This window comes from Bombina bombina, chromosome 4, assembly GCF_027579735.1.
Source record: "Bombina bombina isolate aBomBom1 chromosome 4, aBomBom1.pri, whole genome shotgun sequence".
Lineage (NCBI taxonomy): Eukaryota > Metazoa > Chordata > Amphibia > Anura > Bombinatoridae > Bombina > Bombina bombina.
Window position 1 is genome coordinate 976151996 of NC_069502.1, and position 14409 is coordinate 976166404.

The following is a 14409-nucleotide window of genomic DNA, read 5'->3' on the forward strand; positions in this document are numbered from 1 at the left end:
ACAGCTAGACAGTGCTAGTTCATGTATGCCATATAGATAATATTGTGCTCACTCCTGTGGAGTTACCTGTAGAGTTACCTAGGAGTCAGCACTGATTGGCTAAAATGCAAGTCTGTCAAAAAAACTAAAATAAGGGACAGGCTGCAGAGGCTTATATACAAGGTAATCACACAGCTAAAAAGTGTATTAATATAACCCTGTTGGTGATGCAACACATGGGAATGGGTAATAAAGGGGTTATCTATCTTTTTAACCAATACAAAGTCTGGAGTAGACTGTCCATTTAAGGGCCACTTAAATGTATGGCTACTAAACACTAAACAAATAGTAATAATAATAATAATATTATATTTCCTAAAAATTCCAGTTTCACAGTGCCAGATTTAGGTAAGATTGCAATTTAGAGTTGCAGCCACCTTGCATTCCCTGGATATCCCTAAAGCAAACATTTTCTTTCCTGGAGCACATAAATGATGGTACACATTCTCAGATTCTCGGATTATTACTGGGGGGAGGGAGCAAAAATGAGTCACATGTGGCCTGTTGGAAACACTTGCCTATGCCTGCATTAAAAAATTTAAATATATTCTTTAGTATTATCTTTTTGATCATAAAGTAGCACTGTCAGCATGCAATTGACACATGCCTTTCTTGTCCAGTGACTAGAACTCTCTTTACATAACACTACTCACAAACGCTTGCCTGAAAATAGATTATAACTAGAAGAGTCCCTGTCACGGCTACTTAGGCAGATTGTTTATTCTCAGTTGGTTAATAGGAAGATCCCTACAGTTCTTTCTATTTGGTTGTTACTTCTTGCTTGTATTAAAGGACCAGTAAATACAGTAGATTTGCATAATCAACAAATGCATGATAACAAGACAATTCAAAAGCACTTGGGAGGCAATTTTTCAAGCTGCAGCGGACAGGGGCGCATATATGCGTCCCTGTTGGCCGCAGCTCACCTCTGGCGGGCTGAATTTCCCTGGCAGAATTCAGCATTGCACACGAGTGCTATTTTGCACTTGCATGCCTTCCCGCCCCCTGCCCGCACACAGCCAATCACGCACAGGCAGGAGCTGTCAATCTCCCCGGTCGGACTAGACTTTGATTGAATTTCACCACTTTAGAGATGGCGAAAGGTTAGGAAAGCAGTGTGAGAACCTGCAGGCACAGGGGCGAAAGTCTTTGATAAATCGACCCCATAGTCTGAACTTCAAATGAGTAGTAGATTTTTTTCTCATAGATTTTAAAGTTATATCTATTTCCACTCCCATTGTATCATGTGACAGCCATCAGCCAATCACTAATGCAAATACATATATTCTGTGAATTTCTGCACATGCTCAGTAGGAGCTGGTGACTCAAAAAGTGTAAATATAAAAAAACTGTGCACATTTTGTTAATGGAAGTAAATTGGAAAGTTGTTTAAAATTGTATGCTCTATCTGAATCATGAAAGTTTAATTTTTACTTTAGTGCCCCTTTAATGCACAAGGTTAAGTCTTCTCTAAATACTGAATGTGAAAATAGTGCACAAGTCAACACTTCCTTACCTCTTCATTTACCACCAACAGGGGCAACATTTTGGTTTAAAACGTTATGGATAGACTGATATTATTCTGACCATTTCTAAAATGGGGCACTTGCATCCACTGTTTCTTTGTTTTCTACTTTACTTTTAAGAGAGAAGCTTAAAACTAGGTGTTAGGTAAAGGAAAATATAACCATGGGGCCGATTATCTAAAAGTCTCTGAGCTGATGATATTCTATAAGAATGCTCACCAGTCCTTCTATTTCCCTGGTAGAATTCTATAAAGCCACATTTTACCCTGAAAACAGTGTGTCTCGCTAAGGGGTGTATACTGCATTTTCGTATGGGGAGGAAATGCATTCATTACAAAAGTGCACAAATAAAAAGACTATTGTTATGGTGCATCAAAAATCGTAAAAACTAAATTGTTCACTAAAAATCACATTTTATCAAAAACATAAATTTGTTTGTAAAATACACAGCTTTAAATCGTATTAAATATGGACAGTGTAAATCGTTATTTAAGTACACTATGTGCAGAAATGCATAGCAATTCTTATTTATAAATACAAAATACAAAGTATCATTTTTATTTTTTGTAAAATAGGCTGAACATGGAAATTGTCTCTCAAATCCCATTGTAATTCTCTAAGCATTTCTGCACTAAAGTTCTCACTGTTTTGTCTTGCAAATGAAAAAATGGCAAGCTTTTATCAAAATACTCAAAATATGTAATACCCTAATAGAAATACACACGTATACGAAAATATAGGCGATTGTAAGATGCTATACGCAGAAAGCAGCGTAATGTGATGTATATTGATTGCAGGATTTAATTTTTAAAGTGCCTCCCCCTGCTCACTGCTAACTTTGCCTTACACAGCAAAGTTTTCCTTTCCAGCAAGCTGCGAGGATCAGCATGAAAAACCATGTCTGATCTGGTGAGGAATAGATAATCAGCCCCCATGTGTGTGACTTTCTCTTGCTTTCTTTCTCTCCCTGTAGATAGATAGATGATAGATAGATAGATAGATAGATAGATAGATAGATAGATGACGACCGGTCTAGATGTGGTTTTCCACGTCGACAATCGCAGGGGCAGCCCTCATAGAATTATATAAAAAAGGGGGCTGCCTCTGCTAGTGATGAGATGTCTCCAATAGAAATAATGAAAGCTCTGCTATGTAAAAGTTCACAATGGAGGTCGAAGGATACAGACATAATTTGGCGTATGTTTAAACTTTAATATTACACCAAATACAAAGCAAAATACGCTGTTTTCAGTGCACTGTGCCTTAAAATTGCTGTAATCTTCATATGCATAGGATTTCTTTTTCAGATTAATTAATGAGTATTTTAATATAAACTCGCAACCTTTTAATTTACGAGAAAAAAACTGTGAGATCTGTAAAGAGAAAATGTTTAGAGATTTGCACTGGGATTTTAGAGACAATTTCACATATTCCCCTGTTCAGCCCATTTTACAATTAAAAAAAAAAACAATTACGCTTTGTATTTTGTATTCAGAACTAAACATTTCTATGTGTTTTTTCACATCTATTGATTTATGCTGTGCATAGTTAATATTATTTATTCCTGTATAATTTAAATGCAAATTTTTGATAATACAACAGATGTGCGCGGGAAGTTTGTGCAGGAGGGCATACCAAATTGCTGTTGGCCAACCAAGACATTTGAGGCAAAGAAACAGTTTGGGGGTGCAGAAAGGAGGTTGTTCCACACCCCCACCTACTGCGAGTGAAGAGGCACTTTTAAATCCTGTGTATTCCTGTATCCAGAGGAGAGTTTTACCGGTCTGCCCAGTCTGCACTATGTTACAGTGCCATACTAAATGTGAGTGTATATTATTCAGCATTTGTCAATTGATATACCTTACAGAATTAGGCTATGTGGCGCCTTCTCCATTTTTTCTAGAACTACTCTAAAATGGATGGCCTTTACCCTGAGGAGAGCTGCCTCACTGTGCTAACCTATACCAAACTGTATTTGGACTTATATATGTATGGTATCAGCCACACATCCATACCCTATAGTACAATACTATTACTGTTGTATGGGTGTCTGTGTAATTTGATCCAACACCTTGTTATTACATGGTATATATTGTATTTGATATATTCATATATACGCACTGATTCTAACACCTTTTATTCCTTCTATTTTTTCCACTGAGGTGATAGCACCCCTATGTACACTTTGTGAGTATTTTTGATTATAACTTACACAGTTATTCTGCATTAAAACCCCTAGGAATTTGTGTTTGAAGTTTTAAAATCCAAAAGATTTCCTGTCTTTCTAGCATTGTTACATTATCCCCTCCCCTTTAAGGGAGGTTAACTCTTTTAGATCTCCACTAAGTTATTAGTAAAAATAGTAAAATAGTAAAAATAAAGTGCTTTGAAAAAAAAGTAACAATTTCATTTCTGCGTATGTTGCCCAAGTGCTCATTGATTCTAGATCTTACCTTTCTAATAGTAAGACCAATATATTGTAGGGAACATTGTGTGCATTCAACCAACAATATTTTAAACTTTGTAGAACAATTTATGCATCCCTTGATGTTAAAGGTTTCACCAGTAACATGACAGGTAATGGTCAGTGAAACTTGGATAAAGTCCCATGTATTACAAGGTGTGCTGCCACATCTATATGTACCAAAATAAAAACAACCATGAACTCCTTGAGTGGTTAGGGAGTACGCTAGGTGACACAATATTTTCAATATTTAAAGTGATGGTAAATTTATCTTAGTGTCGATCAAGTATACCATTAGGTTTATAAAATCAATAGTAGTTTCATTCATCATTTTATATATATTGTAGTATTAATCAAGTAAGTACCTTTATAAAGCCCTTTTTAATCATCCCCAAATTCAACCCGTTTATTTATTTATTTTTTCCCTATTGATCACGTTTTTGTCACTCGACGTCATCCGCCCCTTTATTAATCTGCGCATGCAATAATAATTTTGGCTTGAGCTTGATAACCACGCGCGTTTCTGTTTCGTGCATGCTTATTAGTGACAGTTAGGAATCCTTTCCTGCTTCATTGGCAAGCGCAGTAGAAAATACGTATCGCCGATTAGCGCATGTGCATTACAAAGCGGCATCGGTGAATAGCGCATGACCATTTTAAATAAGATTTGTGAATGTGCATTAGAGAGATGGAGACAGCGAGTGGGACTGCTGAATACGTCACAAGTAGAAGAATACGGAAATAGGGCTTGGGAGGAGTCGGGAGCAAAATGGTAGGAAATGTTATATATATATTTTTGGGATAACTATAGCAATATTAAAAAAACTTAGCGACTGCATTAAGGTTATAATGAGAAATTAAAGATTGAGTTCAATACAGGATAACTTTACCATCACTTTAAGTGCTTAATATACACTAATATCTTTCAAAAAGTAAATTTATGCTTACCTGATAAATGAATTTCTTCTATGGTACGACGAGTCCACGGATTCATCCTTTACTTGTGGGATATTATCCTCCTGCTAACAGGAAGTGGCAAAGAGCACCACAGCAGAGCTGTCTATATAGCTCTTCCCTTAGCTCCACCCCCAGTCATTCGACCGAAGGTACAGGAAGAAAAAGGAGAAACGACAAGGTGCAGAGGTGACTGAAGTTTAAAATAAAAAAATATAATCTGTCTTAAAATGACAGGGCAGGCCGTGGACTCGTCGTATCATAGAAGAAATTAATTTATCAGGTAAGCATAATTTACTTTTCTTCTATAAGGTACGACGAGTCCACGGATTCATCCTTTACTTGTGGGATACAATACCAAAGCTACAGGACACGGATGAACGGGAGGGAGAAGACAGATGGTTAATCAGAAGGCACCACTGCTTGAAGAACTTTTCTTCCAAAAATAGCCTCCGAAGAAGCAAAAGTATCAAATTTGTGAAATTTGGAAAAGGTATGAAGCGAAGACCAAGTCGCAGCCTTACAAATCTGTTCAACAGAAGCATCATTTTTAAAAGCCCATGTGGAAGCCACCGCTCTAGTAGAGTGAACTGTAATCCTTTCAGGAGGCTGCTGTCCAGCAGTCTCATATGCCAAACGGATGATGCTTTTCAGCAAAAAAGAAAGAGAGGTAGCCATAGCTTTTTGACCTCTACGTTTTCCAGAATAGACAACAAACAAAGAAGATGTTTGACGGAAATCTTTGGTTGCTTGCAAGTAAAACTTCAAAGCACGAACCACGTCCAAGTTGTGCAACAGACGCTCCTTCTTAGAGGAAGGATTAGGACACAGAGAAGGAACAACAATTTCCTGATTGATATTTCTATTAGTAACAACCTTAGGAAGGAATCCAGGTTTGGTACGCAAAACCACCTTATCAGCATGGAAAACAAGATAAGACGAGTCGCATTGCAATGCAGATAGTTCAGAAACTCTTCGAGCCAAAGAGATAGCAACTAAAAACAGAACTTTCCAAGATATAAGCTTAATATCTATGGAATGCATAGGTTCAAACGGAACCCCTTGAAGAACTTTAAGAACTAAATTCAAACGCCATGGCGGAGCAACAGGTCTAAACACAGGCTTGATTCTAACTAAAGCCTGACAGAACGACTGAATGTCTGGAACATCTGCCAGATGCTTGTGCAGTAGAATTGATAAAGCAGATATATGTCCCTTTAAGGAACTAGCTGATAGCCCCTTCTCCAATCCTTCTTGGAGAAAGGACAAAATCCTAGGAATCCTGATCTCACTCCATGAGTAGCCTTTGGATTCGCACCAATAAAGATATTTACGCCATATCTTATGATAAATTTTCCTGGTGACAGACTTTCGAGCCTGAATCAAGGTATCTATGACCGACTCAGAGAAACCCCGCTTGGATAAGATCAAGGATTCAATCTCCAAGCAGTCAGCCGCAGAGAAACTAGATGTGGATGCTGGAATGGACCTTGATTCAGAAGGTCCTGTCTCAGTGGCAGAGTCCATGGTGGAAGAGATGACATGTTCACCAGGTCTGCATACCAAGTCCTGCGTGGCTATGCAGGTGCTATCAAAATCACTGAAGCTCTCTCCTGTTTGATTCTGGCAATCAAATGAGGAAGGAGAGGAAATGGTGGAAACACATAAGCCAGGTTGAATGACTAGGGTACTGCTAGAGCATCTATCAGTACTGCCTGAGGATCCCTTGACCTGGACCCGTAACGAGGAAGTTTGGCGTTCTGATGAGATGCCATCAGATCCAATTCTGGTGTGCCCCATTGCTGAATCAATTGTGAAAACACCTCCGGATGGAGTTCCCACTCCCCCGGATGAAAAGTCTGACGACTTAAAAAATCTGCTTCCCAGTTCTCCACTCCTGGGATATAGATTGCTGATAGATGGCAAGAGTGAGTCTCTGCCCATTGAATTATTTTGGTAACCTCTATCATCACTAGAGAACTCTTTGTTCCCCCCTGATGATTGATATATGCTACAGTCGTGATATTGTCTGACTGGAATCTTATGAATCTGCCCGAAGCCAGCTGAGGCCACGTCTGAAGCGCGTTGAATATCGCTCTCAGTTCTAGAATATTTATCGGGAGGAGAGCCTCCTCCTGAGTCCACAAACCCTGTGCTTTCAGGGAATACCAGACTGCCCCCCAGCCCAATAGGTTGGCGTCCGTCGTCACTATGACCCACGCTGGCCTGCGGAAACACATTCCCTTGGACAGATGATCCTGTGACAACCACCAAAGAAGAGAGTCTCTGGTCTCTTGATCCAGATTTATCTGAGGAGATAAATCTGCATAATCCCCATTCCACTGTTTGAGCATGCATAGTTGCAGTAGTGTGAGATGCAAGCGAGGAAACGGAACTTTGTCCATTGCCGCTACCATTAAGCCGATTACCGCCATAAACTGAGCCACTGACGGCCGAGGAATGTAATGAAGAGCTCGGCAGATGGATAAAATTTTTGATTTCCTGACCTCCGTCAGAAAAATTTTCATGTCCACCGAATCTATCAGAGTTCCCAGGAATGGAACTCTTGTGAGAGGGATAAGTGAACCCTTTTTTACGTTCACCTTCCACCCATGAGATCTTAGAAAAGCCAACACGATGTCCGTGTGAGACTTGGCTAGTTGCTTGTCCAGAAAGGCAAACCTGAGGAACTGGTGATGATCTTTGTGGATAGGGATGTGTAGATACGCATTCTTTAAGTCCACGGTGGTCATACATTGACCCTCCTGGATCATCGGCAAAATAGTCCGAATGTTCTCCATCTTGAAGGATGGGACTCTGAGGAATTTGTTTAGGATCTTGAGATCCAAAATTGGTCTGAAGGTTCCCTCTTTTTTGGGAACCACAAACAGATTGGAGTATAAACCCTGCCCCTGTTCTGTTTTCGGGACTGGGCAGATCACTCCCATGGTATATAGGTCTTTTACACAGCGTAAGAACGCCTCTCTTTTTGTCTGGTTTACAGACAATTGAGAAAGATGGAATCTCCCCCTTGGAGGAGAATCTTTGAAATCTAGAAGATACCCCTGGGTTACAATTTCTAAAGCCCAGGAGTCCTGAACATCTCTTGCCCAAGCCTGAGCAAAGAGAGAAAGTCTGCCCCCTACTAGATCCGGTCCCGGATCGGGGGCTACCCCTTCATGCTGTCTTGGTGGCAGCAGCGGGCTTCTTGGCCTGTTTACCCTTGTTCCAAGTCTGGTTAGGTCTCCAGACTGAACTGGATTGAGCAAAATTCCCCTCTTGCTTTGCAGCAGGGGAAGAGGTAGAGGGACCACCTTTGAAGTTTAGAAAGGAATGAAAATTATTTTGTTTGGTCCTCATCTTATTTGTCTTATCCTGAGGAAGGGCATGGTCTTTCCCTCCAGTGATGTCTGAAATGATCTCTTTCAGTTCAGGCCCGAATAGGGTCTTACCCTTGAAAGGGATGGCTAAAAGCTTAGCTTTTGATGACACATCAGCAGACCAGGACTTAAGCCATAACGCTCTACGTGCTAAAATGGCAAAACCTGAATTCTTTGCCGCTAATTTAGCCAGTTGAAAAGCAGCATCTGTAATGAAAGAATTAGCTAGCTTGAGAGCCCTAATTCTATCCAGAATATCATCTAATGGGGTCTCAACCTGAAGAGCCTCCTCCAGAGACTCAAACCAAAAGGATGCTGCAATAGTTACAGGAACAATGCACGCTATAGGTTGGAGAAGAAAACCCTGATGAACAAATATTTTCTTCAGGAGACCCTCTAATTTTTTATCCATAGGATCTTTGAAAGCACAACTGTCCTCAATAGGTATAGTTGTATGCTTAGCCAGGGTAGAAATAGCTCCCTCCACCTTAGGGACCATCTGCCACGAGTCCCGCATGGTGTCTGATATGGGAAATATTTTCTTAAAAGTAGGAGGGGGAGCGAACGGAATACCTGGTCTATCCCACTCCTTAGTAACAATGTCCGAAATCCTCTTAGGGACCGGAAAAACATCAGTGTAGGCAGGAACCTCTAGAAATCTGTCCATTTTACACAATTTCTCTGGAACTACAATAGGGTCACAATCATCCAGAGTCGCTAAAACCTCCCTGAGCAATAAGCGGAGGTGTTCTAGTTTAAATTTAAAAGCCGTCATATCTGAGTCTGTCTGAGGGAACATATTTCCTGAATCAGAAATCTCTCCCTCAGACAGCAAATCCCTCACCCCCAACTCAGAACATTGTGAGGGTACATCGGATATGGCTAATAAAGCGTCAGAGGGCTCAGCATTTGTTCTCACACCAGACCTACTGTGCTTCCCCTGCAACCCAGGCAGCTTAGATAAAACCTCTGTGAGGGTAGTATTCATAAATGCGGCCATATCTTGCAGGGTGAAAGAATTAGACGCACTAGAAGTACTTGGCATCGCTAGTGCGGGCGTTAATGGTTGTGACACTTGGGGAGAATTAGATGGCATAACCTGATTCCCTTCTGACTGAGAATCATCCTGCGACATACTTTTAGTAGCTAAAATATGTTCTTTGCAATTTATTGACCTTTCAGTGCATGAGGGACACATTCTAAGTGGAGGTTCCACAATGGCTTCTAAACATATTGAACATTGACTTTCCTCAATGTCAGACATGTTGAACAGGCTAGTAATGACTACAAACAAGCATGAAAACACTTTATTTAGTGAAAAAATAACAATCTTAAAAAACGGTACTGCGCCTTTAAGAGAAAAAAAGCATACACGTTCTGCAAAACTGCTTTAAAATGCACCAAATTTTTCAAATTTTTGCAAGCAGACACAATATATGTAGCTAAGATTGCCCCACAAGGAAATTTAACATTTAACCCTTTAATGTGCAAACCGGATTGAAATTAGGCCTAAATCTGAAAAAAAAAAAACACCCCCAGCACCTTGCCAAAGCCCTGCCAAGGCCCAAAACATTCACTAGGGACCTCAGGAGTTAGAGCTTGCTGCTTGCTGAGTGAAAATAACTGCGCATCTGAGGCGCGAAAATAGGCCCCGCCCATCTCACTCGATGACTCTACAGCCTCAAAGAACTGCACCAGAGTGGTTTTAAACTAGCCATGTGGGTTCTGAGACCCAAAAAATAAGCCAAGTGTACCCTCAATAAAGTTGCCCAAAAAAACGTTATTGCCCACAAAACGTTAACAGCACTCCCAGTTCATAAAACGTTTGCCCACAAACATTTACAACTCAGTGTCAACCATTTTTGTAATTAGCCCCTTATGCAAGCTTAGTAATGCCCTTCTTATTAGCTCTTAGGATTACTGCTTACCCTTACCCTCATGGGGATACTGTCAGCCTTTCTGAAATATCACAGTCTCTCCAGAAAAAATGACTGAACATACCTCATCCTCCAGGCAGAAGTCTTCATCTATCTGCTGCCTGAGAGTAAATAGTACACACCGGTACCATTTAAAATAAAAAACTCTTGCTTGAAGAAATTAAAAAAACTAATATTTTATCACCTATTTCACTTTACCCTTCCTAGTACTTAGAGTAGGCAAAGAGAATGACTGGGGGTGGAGCTAAGGGAGGAGCTATATAGACAGCTCTGCTGTGGTGCTCTTTGCCACTTCCTGTTAGCAGGAGGATAATATCCCACAAGTAAAGGATGAATCTGTGGACTCGTCGTACCTTATAGAAGAAATATCATCTCTGTACAATGTTGCATATCTGTGTATACTGATTAGTATAACTTGTAATAAATCTGGGTTTCTTTTTCTTTTTAACATCTGATAATCTCCTAGAAGTAGAAACATGTTTATTGGTTCGCAACAGTGACTGCCTCGGCAATGGTTTAACCTCCTCATAAACACTAGCAATTAGGCGTTCAGGATAGCCCCTGTCCAATAAGCATTGTTGTAAGTCCATACTTTCTTTTTTTTAAATCACTTTCCAAAGAACAATTTCTTTTTAATCTGAATAAATTGGCTTTTCGCTACCCCAGTATAACATGTAGGGGTTGATTGCTAGAGGCGGGCAACAAAGTATTGCTTGTAATTAGTTTACAATATAGAGAAGTCTCAACCCTTTTGATTAGAAAATTACCTGACAGTGTAAGGTCCAGAAAACAAATAGCTGGTTTATCCCAAGTAAAGTGAATTATTAACCAAAATCCCCAGTATCTGTTGAATTCCAAACAAGAGGTTGTCAATATATCTTTGTATTTATATCTCTATAGGCGATTCCAAATCTATATATATATATATTTATTATTATTATTATTTAATATGCCATAAAGCTCCCATTCCCAGTAAAACTTGATTTTTCTACTTATTCAACTATTTTATTTAAGTGGTAATTGGTGTTTTTCAACCCCCCTCCCCCCCCCCACAAAACAAAGAATAAATAATTTGCTTCCAAATGAGGGGTCTTTGTGATGTCACCACAATGCAATCCCATTGAAGGCTTGAGAGTAATGCCAACTAGGCCACCAACAATCCTCTGTAGTGCGGGAGATCTTCTGATCAGCAAATCCCATGCATGATGAGAACTGCTCAAATGTATACTACATTAATATTGAAATAATACACAATTAATACTGAGATATTTTTTTTTTATTAAAGTAATAATTCATAATTACATAAATGCATTCTTTAAAATTATTAGGAAAAAATGTATTAACTAAACATAAGAGTCTCAGATAGATGTAAATTAAATAGTTTAGTTTATATTTAAATATATATATTTGTGTCTATTGCTTCTGAGTTGATCACAGGTGAGGGTTGCACAAAACTAGTCTTTTGCAGTATCTTGTCATAGTTGCTAAGCAGCACACCCTAAGACACTCAGGGTCCGATGATCTAAAGCTCTCTGGGCTGGCGAGATTATTAAAGAATGCTTGCCAGTCCATCTATTTCCCTGGTGGAATGATCTAAAGCTACTTTTTACCCTGAAAACAGGGTGTCAAACTAAGGGGCATAAACTGCATTTTCCTATGAAAAGTGCACTATACAATTTGTATTATAAGCATCATACAAAATGAATAATTGAACCATTCACATAAAAATAAGCAGGGAAAAACTGTATTGTTAAGGTGCATTAAAAATCGTAACAAAATTGTTCACCAAAAATCATATTTTATCAAACATTTAGAATTTGTATGCAAATTACACAGGCATAATACGTATTAACTACAGGGAGTGCAGAATTATTAGGCAAGTTGTATTTTTGAGGATTAATTTTATTATTGAACAACAACCATGTTCTCAATTAACCCAAAAAACTCATTAATATCAAAGCTGAATATTTTTGGAAGTAGTTTTTAGTTTGTTTTTAGTTTAGCTATTTTAGGGGGATATCTGTGTGTGCAGGTGACTATTACTGTGCATAATTATTAGGCAACTTAACAAAAAACAAATATATACCCATTTCAATGATTTATTTTTACCAGTGAAACCAATATAACATCTCAACATTCACAAATATACATTTCTGACATTCAAAAACAAAACAAAAACAAATCAGTGACCAATATAGCCACCTTTCTTTGCAAGGACACTCAAAAGCCTGCCATCCATGGATTCTGTCAGTGTTTTGATCTGTTCACCATCAACATTGCGTGCAGCAGCAACCACAGCCTCCCAGACACTGTTCAGAGAGGTGTACTGTTTTCCCTCCTTGTAAATCTCACATTTGATGATGGACCACAGGTTCTCAATGGGGTTCAGATCAGGTGAACAAGGAGGCCATGTCATTAGATTTTCTTCTTTTATACCCTTTCTTGCCAGCCACGCTGTGGAGTACTTGGACGCGTGTGATGGAGCATTGTCCTGCATGAAAATCATGTTTTTCTTGAAGGATGCAGACTTCTTCCTGTACCACTGCTTGAAGAAGGTGTCTTCCAGAAACTGGCAGTAGGACTGGGAGTTGAGCTTGACTCCATCCTCAACCCGAAAAGGCCCCACAAGCTCATCTTTGATGATACCAGCCCAAACCAGTACTCCACCTCCACCTTGCTGGCGTCTGAGTCGGACTGGAGCTCTCTGCCCTTTACCAATCCAGCCACGGGCCCATCCATCTGGACCATCAAGACTCACTCTCATTTCATCAGTCCATAAAACCTTAGAAAAATCAGTCTTGAGATATTTCTTGGCCCAGTCTTGACGTTTCAGCTTGTGTGTTTTGTTCAGTGGTGGTCGTCTTTCAGCCTTTCTTACCTTGGCCATGTCTCTGAGTATTGCACACCTTGTGCTTTTGGGCACTCCAGTGATGTTGCAGCTCTGAAATATGGCCAAACTGGTGGCAAGTGGCATCTTGGCAGCTGCACACTTGACTTTTCTCAGTTCATGGGCAGTTATTTTGTGCCTTGGTTTTTCCACACGCTTCTTGCGACCCTGTTGACTATTTTGAATGAAACGCTTGATTGTTTGATGATCACGCTTCAGAAGCTTTGCAATTTTAAGAGTGCTGAATCCCTCTGCAAGATATCTCACTATTTTTGACTTTTCTGAGCCTGTCAAGTCCTTCTTTTGACCTATTTTGCCAAAGGAAAGGAAGTTGCCTAATAATTATGCACACCTGATGTCATTAGACCACACCCCTTCTCATTACAGAGATGCACATCACCTAATATGCTTAATTGGTAGTAGGCTTTCGAGCCTATACAGCTTGGAGTAAGACAACATGCATAAAGAGGATGATGTGGTCAAAATACTCATTTGCCTAATAATTCTGCACTCCCTGTATACACAGTGTAAATCATAATTTAAGTACACTGGATGTGCAAAACAAAAGCAAGAATTTTGTACTTAAAAGTACGAAATACAACGCCCATGGTCTGAACATGGGTATTGGGCGTATATGAAATTGTCTCTCTAATTCCAGTGTAATTCTGTAAAGATTTTAGCACTGCAGATCTCACAGGCCTAGATTTGGAGTTTTGCGGCCAAAGGGGTGCGTTAGCTACGCATGCTTTTTTCTGGCCGCACTTTTTAAATACCGCTGGTATTTAGAGTTCACAGAAGGGCTGCGTTCGGCTTCAAAAAGGGGGCGTATAGCATATTTACCGCCACTGCAACTCTCAATACCAGCGGTGCTTACAGACGCGGCCAGCTTCAAAAACGTGCTCGTGCATGATTCCCCCATAGGAAACAATGGGGCTGTTTGGGCTGAAAAAAAACCTAACACCTGCAAAAAAGCAGCGTTCAGCTACTAACGCAGCCCCATTGTTTCCTATGGGGAAACACTTCCTATGTCTGCACCTAACACCCTAACATGTACCCCGAGTCTAAACACCCCTAACCTTACACTTATTAACCCCTAATCTGCCGCCCCTGCTATTGCTGACCCCTGCACATTATTATTAACCCCTAATCTGACGCTCCGTACACCGCCGCAACCTACGTTATCCCTATGAACCCCTAATCTGCTGCCCCTAACACCGCCGAC